The sequence below is a fragment of the Nomascus leucogenys genome, chromosome 2 (assembly GCF_006542625.1).
Source record: "Nomascus leucogenys isolate Asia chromosome 2, Asia_NLE_v1, whole genome shotgun sequence".
Classification (NCBI taxonomy): domain Eukaryota; kingdom Metazoa; phylum Chordata; class Mammalia; order Primates; family Hylobatidae; genus Nomascus; species Nomascus leucogenys.
In genome coordinates, this window is record NC_044382.1 from 124,283,785 (window position 1) to 124,300,246 (window position 16,462).

Here is a 16,462-nt window from a genome sequence, read left to right on the forward strand (position 1 = left end):
TCTAGTTTGATTTCATTATGTTCAGAAAAGATTACTGACATGACCACTGTTGTTTTAAAAATGTGCTCAGACTTGTTTTATGACCTAAGATATCATCTATTTTGAAGAATGTCCAGTGTTTTAATGAAAATAACATGTATTCTGCCTGTATAGAAATTTGGGTGAAATTTCTATAAATGTCAGAGAGGCCTATTAGATTTGGTGTGCACTTTAACTCTGCTGGTTCATTGTTGATTTTCTGTCCGGATAGTATGTCCATTACTGAGAGTGGGCCGTTAAAGTCCCCTACTATTATTGTGGTGCAGTCTATCTCTCCTTTTAAGTCTATTAATGTTTGCTTTATACACTCAGCTCTGATGTTGGCTGCATTGCTATTTATAATTGCTATATCCTCTTGCTGAATTGATTCCTTTATCACTATGTAGTGACCTTCTTTATCTCTTTTTACAATCTTAGGTTCATAGTCTATTTTATCTAAGTATAGCTACGCCTGCTATTCTTTGGTTTCCAGTTGCAAGAAATAGCTTTTTCTACACTTTCACTTTCAGTTTGTGTGGGTCTTTTATAGTTGAGATGCATTTCTTGAAGGCAGCATATAGTTGAGACTTCTTTATCCCAAATTTTAATTTTTTTCCCTCTCAGGTAGCTAGTCATAGAGAACTTTCCATATGGCCTGATAGATGTGGCAGGCCTTGGTCTCATAAACATCACTTCCATCCAATAATGGATTGCTTCTTGGCCTGCTCACCTTTATAGATAGGGAGAGCAGAGAGCACTCATGGTGAATAGTTTGGATCATGTGGTCACCCAGTGCCCCCTGTTCAAAATCCATCAGATCCCAGTAAGGACTCAAAGGAGAAGGCCTTGCTTCAAAACCTTAAAGGCCTCACCACAGGCTTGAGATGATACTCCCAGCTTCTGCAGATACCACAAGCTCTTTTGGAATTCACTGGGTCACTAGCACTGATGCCTAGGCCCAATAGAGCCTTTTCTTGCCTTAAGACCTACTGAAATCCCAAATCTTACAGCTTTTTTTAAAAAGCATGTGTCAAATGAAGGCTAAGTAGAAAAAGTACGTGCTTAGTAGAAGAAAGACAGACAGAGCGATAGTGACTAGTTTATCTTTATGAATGTATCTAGATTTTTGAAATCTAGAAGAAAATTGTTTAATTTTAACAAACGCATATATTGTGCCTTTTCATAAGTTAAAATTTTATTTTGGATCACATAGTAGGGCAGAAAATCATTTCAGTACTTAAACGTCAGCAAAAGGTCTTAATCAGATATTTGGTGAATAAGCCAAAGCAGCCACTCATTGAAAACTGTATTACCTCCAGAAACGAAACAAGTCCACCAAGCATTATGCCTCTTCTATCTTGGAATGGGCACAAGATTCAGCAACTTGTCTGGCATATACGTGACCATTGGTCAGGTTCTCATGTATTTAACTGAGGTGAAAGCTCCCTGTATTTTCATGGATATAGTGAAGTAGCATCCTTGTCTGGGGAAATACCTGAGATTTGTTGTCATGCACCAAGAAGATTAATGTCACGGACACACACACAGAGTGGGTTAAGGAATGGAAAGTTTAATAGGCAAAATAAAGAAGAGAGGAGAGCAGTTCTCTCTCTCTTGTGAGAGAGAGGCATCTGAAAGAGGAAGGCTGCCTGCAGCGGATTGCACCAGATTTTATAGGTAGGCTTGAGGAGGTGGTGTCTGATTTACCTAGGGCCCACAGATTGGTTCCATCAGGTGTGATGTTTACATGGTGCACAAGGGAGGCTGGTCACCCCACCCTAATCTTATGCAAACGGGCTTTCTACTTGGCCGGGGACATCTTGCCTATTCCATACTGTACACATGGCTGGCAAAGAGAAGATGGAGCTGCCGTTTTGAACGTGTCTTTTCCCAGGTAGCTTCTTTCTATTGGCACAACCGCTGGCATTCACCTGTGCAAGCTTCTAGCTTGTTTGTCTATGTTTGCAGCTCGATTTTACAGGCTGCTCTTTGTTAGAAAAGAAAATAATTAGGGGGGCTGCTTTTCAGGTTAAAAGGAAAACCTTACCAAGGACTCCTGTGCCCTCACTATCTGCCTAAGTAGTTTCTTTTTAACTCCTGTATCGATAGCTTTTTCCTGTTGACACATATATCTTTTCAATTGTTTAAGCCGTAAGCAGCCTAGCTGAGGGCTCAGAAATCCTCCAAGGTTTACTCCAATATGATAGAGAAATATTTCTTGTGTGTAGGATGATGTGAGAAAAAGTTTGGGAGGCACTGAAGTAAGTAATATGAGATAATGTTGACATTTAGTAAAAAAAAGTTCTTAATATTTCCTTAGAGGCTCTGGTGAATTTTTCTCTAAACTGTATGGTATTCTATTCTCAGAGAAAATTAAATATTTCTAAAAATGCATTCTTCTTTAGTAGTTATAGCTTTGTTTTTAAAAAGCCTTACTATTAGCTAATTCATTCCTAAGGAAAACCTAAGGCCTGTGCCTATTTGTCCACCACAGGGATCATCATGCAGCTGAAGACAGTCACCTAAATTCAGTTCTTGAGCATAGGAACAGTTCCTCAGGCTCTATAAAGTTTGTTCTCTAATTCAAAGCTTTCGATTATGGAGAATGTCACTTAAGGAGAAAGGAAATCTTAACTATATTACCAAAACTATACTACTGTATACTTGTGGTTATCCTGCTCTGTATTTTGGACTGGTACATCTTATCACTCACTTGACTATGGCCAGAGGGTGGAAAGAGTCCTTTTATCTCTTAACTGCCAAAATGATGCCTGGAACCACAATGGTTTGTGGAATCCATGATCAGATCACAAAAAAGATATATATTTTTTTGTCCTGGTGACTCCTGGGTCTCTAAGGAGGTGGTTGAGATTTCAGTTTCATCTTTCCAGTTAATCTCACCAGCATTGACACATAAAAAGTTTTTTTTTTTTTTTTCTCCTTGAGCCTTTTTTAATTTAAAGAATTACAGGGAGGAAAGATCACAGAGAGATTCCCAGTGATAAAGCAAAAAAGACAAATAACAAGTGGCCGCACGTGTTCCGGTTTAAAACATGATCTCCTGAGGTGTTAGGAAAGTCACAGGCCCCTCCTCCACTCGACATGATTTCCACAGGTAGGGGTGGGCTACCTTGTGAGGCTCAGAGCAGGGAAACATCAAAGAGCCATCCTCAGTCTCATCTCTTCTTCCTGGATCCTCTCAATGCGGGGAGCTGTGAAGGTTACCCTCGGCACTTTTTCCAGAAGTGGTACTTTTTCCAGACCCAGACACCATTAAGTAGGCACAGGGTACGGCTCTTTTGTTTGCTTACTCCCCAACAGTAGAGCCTCATAAGTCCTAGGTATTCTTTCCTATGGGGAACAGTCCCCAGGATACTTTTTGCTGCATTCAAATGAGAGCTAATAGCTAATCTTTAAAACCATTAAGCTGCACTTAGCTGAGCCTTCACTTACAGATTCTGGGAGACCCTTTAGTATTACACAGTGGAATAAAACTTTGTGAGGTCACGAGTGTAGTCACATAAGCCTTTTCTGTGAGAAATCAGTGAGACATACATTTCCTCAATCTCAGTGCTCAGGTGGAGTATATGCTTTGCTGCCTTTTGTCTAAAACAGAAATTTGTAGAAGGTTTTTAATCCTAACTTCCCTCTGAATTGTTAATAGAGTTACTTATTTAAATTGAATTGTATTAAAATTTCAATGTTTTCACCTTCAAGACATAGCAGGAGACCTGAAGTAGGGTAGGCAAGTAAGGCACTTACCTCAGACACAAAATTTAAAGGAGGTTCAGCAATCAATATAAATAATATTTTAAGGTAATATTTTTAAAAACAAAAATTAACAAAAAAATAATAATGAAGAAAATATCAAAATTGTAAACAAAGACTGGGTCAGGAACAGTGCCATTCTGAGCCATATTGGAACCTGAGGCAAATGAAAACCTCAGTAATATTTTGTTCATCATGGGTACATAATGTCTTTGCAATATGCAAAGAGATTCTGCTTATTATTGCTTTGTCCTTTTGGGGAGGTCATGGTTCCTTGCTTGCTGTTGTTTCTTGTGGATACAGATTTATGTCTTTGCATTGAAAGATTAGTTATTTGTTCCATTTTATTCTGTTCAGCTTATTTTGTTTTTTATTGGATATATTGGCTAGCAAATATTTAGTGCTAAGTTGCTGCCTCTTTTTTGGCTTTAAGTGGTACCTTAAGCCCAGGTTCACCTTGCGTTGATAAATGATCAGAGCTCTGCCTGTCATGAACAGGGGCGGCTCCAAAGGGATTATCCTAGCAATGTGTCAAGGCTGACTGGCTAGGGGGTTTGTGCCCGGGAGACCTGTGGAACATACCTCCTACAGCATGATGCTGTTGAACAACCTCTTTCATATGGTGTCTCCTTTGGCCATGTAACAGAGCAGAGTTTCCAGGCTGTGGATGACAGTCTTGCCTCCCTCTTTTGTCTCTGCCTGTCCTCAGGGATATTTCTTCCTTCAAGGAGTCACAGTGCTTCCCATGGGTCAAGGCAAAGACAGGTCTCCTGCCAAGGCACCCAAGATGGTGGGTAAGCTAATTGATAACTTCAGTCTTACTTTTTCTAGTGGAAATTCTGAGTTTGGGGCAGATTTTCCATGCATTTAGTGCTGGGTAGAGGTGGAGGACACATCACATATGTGAAAGTCCAGTTCTCTAACCATTTGCTCAGAGTCTTTCACTCTTCTGTGGCCCTGGGAGCTGTCTTATCCTCGTATTTGAGTTCTGGATTGTTGCTGGTAAAAACGTTGGTGCTGTATATTTGTTTGTGGTTTTCTATTAGGGGGAGTGAAGCCAGCTTGCTTCTGTGTTACCATTTTGGAACCAAAAGTCTGTAATTTGTTTTAAGATAATTTTGATAAATGATGTGAGAGAGCCAAGGTTCACTTCTTTCTAAACGGATATCCCATTTTTCCAGCATCATTTGTTAAACAGATCATTTTTTCCCCTCTGAGTTATCTTAACACCTTTGTCAAAATCATTTGGCCATTGATTATGTAGGTCTCTTTGGTTCCATATACTGTATATGTTTATTCCTATACCAAATGCACATACTACTTGATAACTGTAGTTGTACAGTAAGTTATAAAATAAACATAATTTTTAACTGAAATAATATTTTAAAAATCAAACAAATCTTGAAAATGAGAAACACATTTGCTGAACCGAAGAATTCATTAGAGGCTCTCAACAATAGAATGGACCCGGCAGAGGAAAGAATTGGTAAGCTCGAAGACTGGGTTTTTGGTGGGTTTTTCTATTGGCTATTTGAAAATACACAGATGAGAAAAAAAAAAAAAAAAAAGAACAGAAAGAAATGAAAGCCACCTGGAAAATAACAGAAATTACCACAAAAAACCCCCAAATCTATGAATTATTGCTGTTTCAGATGAAGTGAGCAAGAGCAAGGGGTAGAAATCTTAGATTAGATGATTACAGAAGATGTTGCATATGTTGGCAGCTGCAAATGCTGGAAATGGTCAGCTATAGTATTATGGTCCCACTCAAGGTGTCTAGAAGGACAGTAGAGTGGTAATATCTTCCCAGTAGTCAGAACTTTGATCTATACATATTGTTGTTCATTTGCTGGGAAGTGGAGATGGCCTAAGCCCAGGAACACAGTCTGTGCTAATTCCAGAGGCATTTGAATCTTGCACAAAGATTGAAATCAGTTAGAACTTTCACAGTTAAATGTGTGAAGTACATAAAGGCCCTGGCAACCACACAGTGCCTGTCCATCTACATACATCAGCCTAAGTGATTCCAAGCCAAGTTTTACAAGTTTTTCCTGTTATAGTGACAGACAGAATGAAAAATATGTCCTTGGATAGTTGGGGTAAAGTAGCTAAATTTTTCTCCAAAGTTCAATTCAGTTCAAGAAACACTCATTGAGCAAGCATTTACCCTGGGCCAGGCACTGTGTTATGTATTTGGGATATGGAAGCACATAAAACGTGGTACCTATCCAAGACTCAGTGAAATATCTCCCTCCCATAGTCTAGGAATTTAAATGAAAATAAATTTCTCTGGGATCCCAGGCTAGTTCTCTCTTACGGATTTATATTAATATATCACTAAGCTAAGAGACTGGCATGTTGGTGAGTCCAGAGAGCCAGATTGTCATGAAACACAGTAGGAGTCTGGTAAATAATAGTTGGATTAATGACTAAAAATGATACTCCTGAACCCTCTTTCCATAACTGGTAGCAGCTATGCCGTAAGAGTCAGTCCCAACAGACACCTACTAATTAATCTGTTCCTGTGATATTCCTGGTAGCCCCACTTGAGGCATCATTTTGAACCCATTCTGACCTGAAGAGCTGGAACATGGAGGATCATACTTAATAAGAGTTAGACTCAAATTGCACACTGTCATGTCTGTGTTGTGTGGTGGCTTGGTACTCTAAAGTTTAACTGCACGCTGCTTCTGGTTTCTCCCATTCATGCATATTCATTGACTAGCCATAGACATGAGCTCTTTCCACTGCTGGCCCTCTATTTTCCAAGGCTCTCCTTTCATTCTTCGGTGGCTGTGGTTGTCTCTGGATCTTTTCCCTGCTTCCTCTGGAAAATAAGTTTAAGGAGGTTTTTCTATTGGCATTTTGGAGACCTAGCACTGTTGACAGTATGTCTATTGCTGCCTTCAGGGCAAAGCAGTATAAAAATGGGAGATTCACTCTGCTGATCACTTTTCAAAGTTCAACTCTCCTTCATAATCAGCCTGTGTTTTTCTATTTCCAGAGCCTTTAGATAATTTTTTCTCTTTGTTTTGTAGTTTTACAGGGTTTATAGCTGCCGTTTGAAAGAGGATTGGTTGTATGAGAAGCTCATCCCTTCTATACTAGAAGCAGAGCCTCCCAGATACTGTATTTTATAGTTCTAAAATGTCAGTTTAATTCTTTTAAATTATAGATTCCCTATAACAAAATTTCATATTTCCATACCTGTGTTCTATCTTTTTTTTCTATTTTTATTTGTTTATTAACCTTACTTATTTTGAAGTCTTTGTTTGCAAGCCTGGTATTTGGTTCATTTCTCAGTCTACTTCCATTATCTGTTTAATCTCTTTATTATCAGTCACTTTCCTGCTTCTTAACTCTAGTTTAATTGTATTGTATGCTGGACATTGTGCATTTAAAAAATTTTAGAGGCTTCAAATGATGCATATCTTTCACCAGAGTTGACTCATCCTTTATTAGACATATAAAGTGAGAACTGATTATTTAATCTGATCAGGAGCTGAGCTAAGAAAATGTTTGGTTGCAATTTTTAGAAGTCTCAGTCTACCTACTGTTTATTCCTGCTCTTAGGGTATAGCCCTTCAAATTTTTCCATTGAGAGCCTGGTATGGCCATGGTGAGCCCCATTTTGGTAAATCGTGAACTCTTTCTTTGTTTCCTTAACACAGTGAGACTTCCCCAGTGTCAATTCTGCTTTTATAAGGCATTCTGCTTAAGCTTTTTAGGCCCCCAACTAATGTAGCTTCAGAATTTGGCAAATGTTTTTAGGGAAAAACTGGAAGTATGTTGAGAGCCCTTTGGTCTCCAGCTCTGCAATACTTCCAAAAAGTTCTGCTGGTTTCTCTGCCTCTGCGCAGTCAAAGCTTGATTCTCAGGCCCTTGGCCTTTGGCCCAAATCAACAAATGCCTCCAGAGAAAAAGCAGCTACAGGGAATCAGTTTCCTTCTCTTCCTTCAGTTTCTCTCCAGAATCTTGACCCTCAGATGTCTTTTTACAAATAATTTACAAAGCAATTAAAAATGCATATGACTTTTTGTTATAAACATAATCAATGGGAGCCTTAATTTGTCACAAGTCAGAAGCCTGTCTACAAGAAAAAGTAATAGATATATAAATAGAACCTGAGCAGATCAATTGTGATACCATTTCATGAACGAAGGAGTATGACTCATTGTAATCTCTGCACTTGCTCTACACAGCCAAAATAGGAAAGAAAAAACAGAGACAGAGACTTCACAAACATGCTCTACAATCTTATGCCTCCCAACCTTATCACATGCTGTTCCCTCTGCTGGAAATATACAAATTCTCACACAAGCCTGAGACACGACAGGCAGTAAGACCTCACATTTTGGCTATAAAGGTGAAGTGTGAGTCCATCAGAGAAGGCATATCTTTGATAAGAGGAGGACTGAGCCCCATCTGGGTTAATTTCCTTGTCTTCACCACAGCCGCAGCAATAGAAGGAAGAGATATGTGTAATACTCCTCTGCACTGTGTCCAGAAATATACTAGGCACTGAAGGCACAGAAGTAAAATACAAATCTCTGCCCCAGAGAAGTTCCCAACTCTTTATCACAGCTCTTTTCTACATTATTGAGAACCTAATAGGGAAGAATTTTAGTAATATGCTCAATGAGATGTTCTTTGTTTTCTTCTTCCTTCCTGTACCTTCTGCCAACTTTATAGTTCTTCATTTAGAGCTGACGAGGCAGAAAGTTGTAAGCAAGAGAATTGTGAAAGTTTTGTGCTTCTCATCATCTGAAACTAACCCCACAGGCTGTTATACTCTGCCCAGTATATTAATATATTCTCAGAGCTTTTAAGACTGTGTTGAAAATGGGAAAGAAAACCTTTTACTGTGTTTATTATATCAACCTGATCCAATCAGACCTGGGTCCTTTTTGTTAGGGTAAATGGAGAGATTACTCCCTAATGATTTTCAGACAGTGGTAGTTAAACTGTGTATTTGTATCTAAATAAAAGGTTAACATTACTGGCATGCAGAGATTACAGAAATGTACATTTTATCTTGATAAACAATCCTAATTGTATAGCTTTAAAAATACAGAATTCTAGTTGCAATTATTTTCAGAGACTTAAAAATTAAGTTTCCTTCCCTATAGTATTTTAGCTGTCAGAATGGCTACTTCCATTATCTGCCCATCCACAATTATTCAGTTGATTTAATACCTGCAAAATTAGTGAATATTTACCATGGGATTTGGCAGGGGATTTTTCCAGCTATGCTGATATCAACATTTAAGGTGATTAGGAATAGACTGTTTCCATTCCACTAGTTCCTTAGGAAATAATGGTTTTCACAATTTATCTTCAGTGGAAAAGAGATCAGGACTGGGTATGCTATCAGGATTCAACTCTGTGCCATTTATTGGAAAAAATAACCACAAAAATTGCTGCTGAGCTCCCTCCATCAGTGTATTCTCTTCCCAAAATCCTGCTATACTCCTGCCAGAGCTGTTCACAGGTCAGAGAAAAGTAGGGTGTTAGGTTATTGACATAAGAAAGCTTGGATAGCCTAGGGAATATTTGTAGATATAGTCAGGGGTCTTTGTAATAATATAGCTTCTCTGTGCATCTCTGTTCAGAGTGTTAGGAGACAAGGAGAGAGAATGAACAGTATAGTTTTGTTATCCCACATTTTTTTCAATAACATGAGGTAGTGGGAATTGGCTCAATTAAGTTATAGAAGTTAAATTTTAAGCCCTATTCACAAGGGACAGAGTGCACAATAGATTTTTACCTAACCTTTATAAAGCTGGACCATTTATTATACTCAGGTACTAACCCCTTTCATCTTGCATTTCTTGCTTTATGTTGAACAGGATCCAGCAAGCAGAAATTTTGTTGGCTGTAAAAAACTTAGATATAATCCTGAATGGCTTATTTCTAAGAATAGAATATATTTTAGCCTTAGTAAATTTTATGCTGCTGTAACAGAATACCTAAGACTGGGTAATTTATAATGACCAAAAATTTATTGGCTTATAGTTCTAGAGGCTGGGAACTCCAAGATCAAGGCACCTGCATTTGGTGAGGGCCTTCTTGCTGCATCATTACATGGCAAGAGGTAGAAGGGAAAGGGCTCAAAAGAGCAAACCCACTCCTGTGAGCCCATTTTATGATTTCATTAGTTTATTCACGAAGGCAAAGACCTTATGATCTAAACACCTCCCACTGTGCCCCACCTTCCAACACTTTTTTTAGGGGATTAAACTTCAACATGAGTTTTGGAGGGAACAAAAACATTCAAACCACATTAAAATGCTTAATACATAAATATTTTCAAATATATTTCTTAAAAATAACTGCAGGTAATTTAAGTTTGGGATTTGAAAACTTGAGGGCAAAAACATCATGCAACATTTCTGCATCTCTTTCCATCTCCATTAAACATAGATATAGTGACTTATCCTTCCGCTTACATAGGATTAACTGCTATAGAAGTGTTCATGGAGTCCCTTGCAACTTTGGTTGATTATCAATCTGTGCATACTCTGTTAAAGGAATTAAAGGAAAAGATAAACATAATGAGGAGAGCAATGGAAGATACACCACCAAGTTCGGCAATAACAACTTCTAAAGTAAAATAATTATAAGGAAACCATAAAGTAAACAATTCCCAGAGCTCACACAGGACTGGGATTGTTTGACTAATGTTGCCCAGTCACAGTGAAGAGACATTAATTAATTCAAGGACATTCAATAGAGACTTGAGAAGGGTCAAGCCTTAGAAATGGGGCAAAATCACCCTAAAACAAGGGCTTCTCTATGTGATCTTTTTTTTATTGTTATATTTTAAGTTTTAGGGTACATGTGCACAACGTGCAGGTTTGTTACATATGTATCCATGTGCCATGTTGGTGTGCTGCACCCATTAACTCATCATTTAGCATTAGGTATATCTCCTAATGCTGTCCCTCCCACCTCTCCCCACTGCACAACAGTCCCCGGAGTGTGATGTTCCCGTTCCTTTGTCCATGTGTTCTCATTGTTCAATTCCCACCTATGAGTGAGAACATGTGGTGTTTGGTTTTTTGTCCTTGCGATAGTTTGCTGAGAATGATGATTTCCAGTTTCATCCATGTCCCTACACAGGACATGAACTCATCATATTTTATGGCTGCATAGTATTCCATGGTGTATATGTGCCACATTTTCTTAATCCAGTCTATCGTTGTTGGACATTTGGGTTGGTTCCAAGTCTTTGCTATTGTGAATAGTGCCGCAATAAACATACGTGTGCATGTGTCTTTATAGCAGCATGATTTATAGTCCTTTGGGTATATACTCAGTAATGGGATGGATGGGTCAAATGGTATTTCTAGTTCTAGATCCCTGAGGAATCACCACACTGACTTCCACAATGGTTGAACTAGTTTACAGTCCCACCAACAGTGTAAAAGTGTTGCTATTTCTCCACATCCTCTCCATCACCTGTTGTTTCCTGACTTTTTAATGATGGCCATTCTAACTGGTGTGAGATGGTATCTCACTGTGGTTTTGATTTGCATTTCTCTGATGGCCAGTGATGATGAGCATTTTTTCATGTGTTTTTTGGCTGCATAAATGTCTTCTTTTGAGAAGTGTCTGTTCATGTCCTTCGCTTAAGTAGAGCTTTTAAAAAAACACCTCAAGTGGCTGGGTACAGTGGCTCACACCTGTGATCAGCACTTTGGGAGGCTGAGGTGGGCAGATTACTTGAGCCTAGGAGTTTGAAACCAGCCTAGGCAACATGGTAAAACCCTGTCTCTACCAAAAATACAAAAATTAGCCAGTCTCATAACCCAGTCTCAGAATAAATAAATAGATAGATTAAAAATTTAAAAAAAGCAGGAAATCAACATGGCACATGGATACATATGTAACAAACCTGCACATTGTGCACATGTACCCTAAAACCTAAAGTGTAATAAAAAAAAAAAAATCCTCAAAATGGATAAATTTATGTGAAAGTAACATAACTACCTCCTAGAAAGTGCTTACCACTAAAGGGATACAACAAAATTGAGCACTCTACAATGTGAAATTCACCATGTCTGAGTATGAATAAAAATTATTATACAGAATAGTTTATATTTTATACAGAAAATAAAATTTATACAGAAATTTTATTTACTTATATAAAATTTTCTTTTATACAAAAAAATTATACAGAATAAAAATCTGAAAAATGCAATCCATACCTGGGAGAAAAATCCATTAGTACAAATAAATCTGGAAATGACAGAGATGATGTAATTATCAGAAAAGTGTATTTAAAAAGCTATTATAAATATGCTACATTTGTTCAAATGATTTTTCAAATATGGACACAATGAGGGGAGAAATTGAAGAAATAAAGAATGAATTTTTCAAGCAATGAAAAATACAGTAGCTGAAATGAAAAATATACTGAATTCAAGAGCAGATGAAACACTGAAAAAAGAAAGATCAGTGAACTTGAAGTTATACAAATGTAAATGACCCCAAATGAAACAGAAAAAAAAACAGACTTGAAAACGTAACAGTATCAGTGAGTTATGGGACAATATTAAACAGTCAAACATATGTGCAATTGCAACTAGAAGGAGAGGAAGTGAGGGGCATCAGAAAAGATATTTGAAGAAGTAATAGCCAAAACATTTTATTCCTTGACAAAATCTTTAAACCCACAGATCCAAGAAATTCAGCAAACCCCAAGCAAAAGAAACATAACAAGGCTGGGTTACAATGGCTCATGCCTGTAATTCTAGCACTTTGAGAGGCCAACATAGGAGTAGGATCTCTTGAGCCCCGGAGTTCATGACCGTCTTGGGCAAAATAAGGAGACTCTGTCTCTATAATTTTTTTTTTCCCCCGGACACCAAGTCTAACTCTATTGCCCAGCACCCAGGCTGGAGTGTGCAGCACAATCTCAGCTCACTGCAACACCTGCCTCCCGGATTCAAGCAATTCTTGTGCCTCAGCCTCCTGAGTAGCTTGGATTACAGGTATTCACTACCACACCCAGCTAATTTTTTTTCTTTTTGGATTTTTAGTAGAGATGGGGTTTCACCATGTTTCCCAGGTGGGTCTCAAGCTCCTGAGCTCAGGCAATTCTGTGGTGGCTTCCCAAAGTGGTAGAATTACAGGTGTGAGCCACCTCACCTGGCCCTCATTTTTTTTTTTAATTAGCTGTGCATGGTAGTTCGTTCCTGTAGTCTTAGCTACTTAGGAGGCTGAGGTGAAAGGATTGCTTGAGCCTAGGAAGCCAAGGCTGCAATGAGCTATGGTCCCATCACATCACGAGGGAAACTCTGTCTAAAGAAAAAAAAAAGAAACATAACAAAAAAACAAACCAGGTTTGTTCATCATAATCAAATTGCTGACAACTAGTGATAAAGAGAAACATCTTTAAAAGCCTTCAGACTTCTAGTTTCTGGTTCAGCATGTAAACAGCTTGAAAGTCATCACTCCATCTTAACAAGTACAAAGCTGAACAAGAGGAATGACATCCTGGGAAAACCACTGCCTCCAAAGCTGGAGAGACAGAGGACAAATGCGGAGAATCACAACTCACCATAGCAGAATCCTGCAAGCAGAACCCTCTGCTGGAACCAGTACCAGGGTAGGAAAACCTAAGCTATAATTAACAAATTGGTGGAAGCTCGGTGTGCACAAGTCTGAGATGGGTAACAGTTTAGTCAGAGCCTAAGTAAACTGGGGGAAGGGAAACCGACTTCAGCATATTGTAGATGTTCTATCCCACCTGAGCTTGGAGATAAAACTGAGACGCTCCTGTCAAGTTCACAGCCCAAAGGCTCACTAAGAGACTGAGACCTAATCCTAGAACTGTAGAATGCTTCCCCTTTTCTCATGCCTTATTGTCACATAATAAAAGGCCTATTTATGAGAATTTCTTCTACCCAGTATGGCATGTTTGGCATTCAACAAAAAATTTTGAGACATACTAAAAGGCAAAAACAGTTCAAGGAGACAGAACAAGCATCATAACCAGACTTAAGTATGGCAAGGATGTCGGAATTATTGGAATTTAAAACAATTATAATATGCTGAGGACTCTAATGTAAAAAGTAGAAATGCTAAAAATAAAAAACACTAATAGAAATGAAGCATGTCTTTGGTGTGCTCATTAGTAGACTGGATACAGCTGAGGGAAGAATCTCTGAGCTTGAGGTTATATCAGTAGAAACTTCCAAAACTGAAAAAGACTAACAAATTTGAAACAGAGTATCAAAGAACTTTGGGACAATTACAAAAGCTGTAGCATATGTATAATGGAAATACCAGAAGGAGGAAAGAGAAAGAACAGAAGAAATATTTGAAGCAATAATGGCTGAAACTTTCCACAAATTAATGTCAGATACCAAACCACAGATCTAGAAAGCTCAGAGAACGCCAAAGATAAATGCAAAAATCAAACAAGCAAAGGAATGACACCTAGGCATATCATATTTAAAGTACTGAAAATAAAAAAGAATTCTTGGAAGAAGCAAGAGGATAAAAACATCTTATCTATAGATGGGCAAAGATAAGAATTACATCTTTTGCCTCAGAAGCCTTGCAACCAAGAAGAGAAGAGAGTGCAATATGTAAACTGCTATGAGAAGAAAACCCACCAACCTGGAGTTTTGTATTTTCTGATTTTATCATTCAAAGGTGCCTTAGTCAGTTTGGGCTGCTAAAACAAATTATTATAGACTAGTTGGTTTATAAACAACAGAAATTTATTTTTCACAGTTCTGGAGACTGGAAGTCCAACATCAGGTTGCCAGAATAGTCATGTTTTGGTGAGGGGCCCTTTTCCAGGTTGTAGATGGTTATCTTCTTTTATCTACACAGGGAAGTAAGAGAGTTAACTAGCTCTCTGGCCTTTCTTATAAGGGCACTAATCCTGTCCATGAATGCTCCACCCTCATGACCTAATTAACTCCCAAAAGCACCATCTCTGTAAACTATTACATTGAGGCTAGAATTTCAACATAAGAATTTCGGGAGGACCCAAACATTCAGTCCACAACAAAAAGTGAAGAGGAAATAAAGGCTTTATCAGACAAATAAAAATTGAGGGAATTTGTTATCAGTAGACCTGTTTTGCAAGAAATGTTAGAAGTTTTACAGCAAGAAGGAAAGTGATACCTGTCAGAAACTTGGATGTATATAAGGAAAGAAAGAGCATTAGAAAAGAAATCAGTAAAAATAAAAGCATCCAGAGTAAAAATACACATTATATACGGAGAAATACATATAAATATGACAGTAGACTTTTTGAGAACACGTTTAAAAATGACATCTTTACAGAGTGTATGGAGGGGGGTGATTGAAAGATCTGTCAACCTAGAGTTCTAAACCTAATGAAAACATCATCACAAGATGAAGGCAATAAAGACTTTCAGACAAACAAATACAGAGAATCACCACTCACCAGAGCAGAAACCTGCAAGCAGAACTCTCTGCTGGAACCAGTACCAGGGTAGGAAAACCTAAGCTATAATTGACAAATTGCCGGAAGCTCTATGTGTACAAGTGTGAGATGGGGAACAGTTTAGTTAGAGCCTAAGTAACCTGGGGGAAGGGAAACTCGAAGAAAATTCATCGGTACCAGGTCTATGCTAGGAAGCAGTGTTAAAGGGAGCTCTTTTGGCTGAAGTGAAATGGTTTCTGATGGAAATTTGAAACCACACACTACACACACACACACACACACACACACACACACACTCTCTCTCTCTCTCTCTCTCTCTCTCCCTCCCTCCACCAAAATAATGAAAAGAACTGGAAATAGCAAAATGTGTGGGTAAATATTTTTAAAATACTCTAATTTTTACTGTCGTGGAAATATAACTACTTTAAACAAAATAATAGTGTTTTGTGGAGCTTACAGTATAGGTTATAGTAAATGTGTGGAAATAATAGCACAAACAATGGGAGGAGGGAAATGGAAGTATACTACTTTTATAAATCTTTACAATATAATATGACAGTAGGCTGTGATAAGTTGTAGCTATATATGTTAAACCTTGGCATAACCATTAAAAATAAATATAAGAAGAGATATTGCTAATAAACTAATAATAGAGATAAAATGGAATACTAAAAACATTCAATTAATACCAAAAAAGGCAGGAAAGTAGATGAAGAAGCAAAGAGTAAACATGACAAGTAGAAAACAAAGATGTGGTATATATAAACCCATTCATAATAATTAAATATAAGTTGTCTGAGCATGCCAATTAACAGAGATTGTAAGCTGGGCATGGTAGGGCATGCCTATAGTCCTAGCTATTGGGAGGCTAAGGTGGGAGGATAACTTGAGTCCAAGAATTTGAGGCTGCAGTGAGCCATAATCTCACCACTGTACCCCATCCTGGGTGACAGAGTGAGACTGTCTCTATTTTCTTTTCTTTAAAAAGGAGTTTATAAAATAAAAATAATAACCAACTCTGTAACAGTTTACAAAAACCCCTTTTCCAGTATAAAGGCAGAGATAGGTTAAAAACAAGGGAAGAGAAAATATTTACCATATAAACACTAACCAAGAGAAATTTAGCGTGGTGTATTAGTCTGTTCTCATGCTACTAATAAAGACGTACCCAAGACTGGGTAATTTATAAAGGAAAGACGCTTACTTGACTCACAGTTCCACATGGCTGGGGAGGCCTCACAGTCA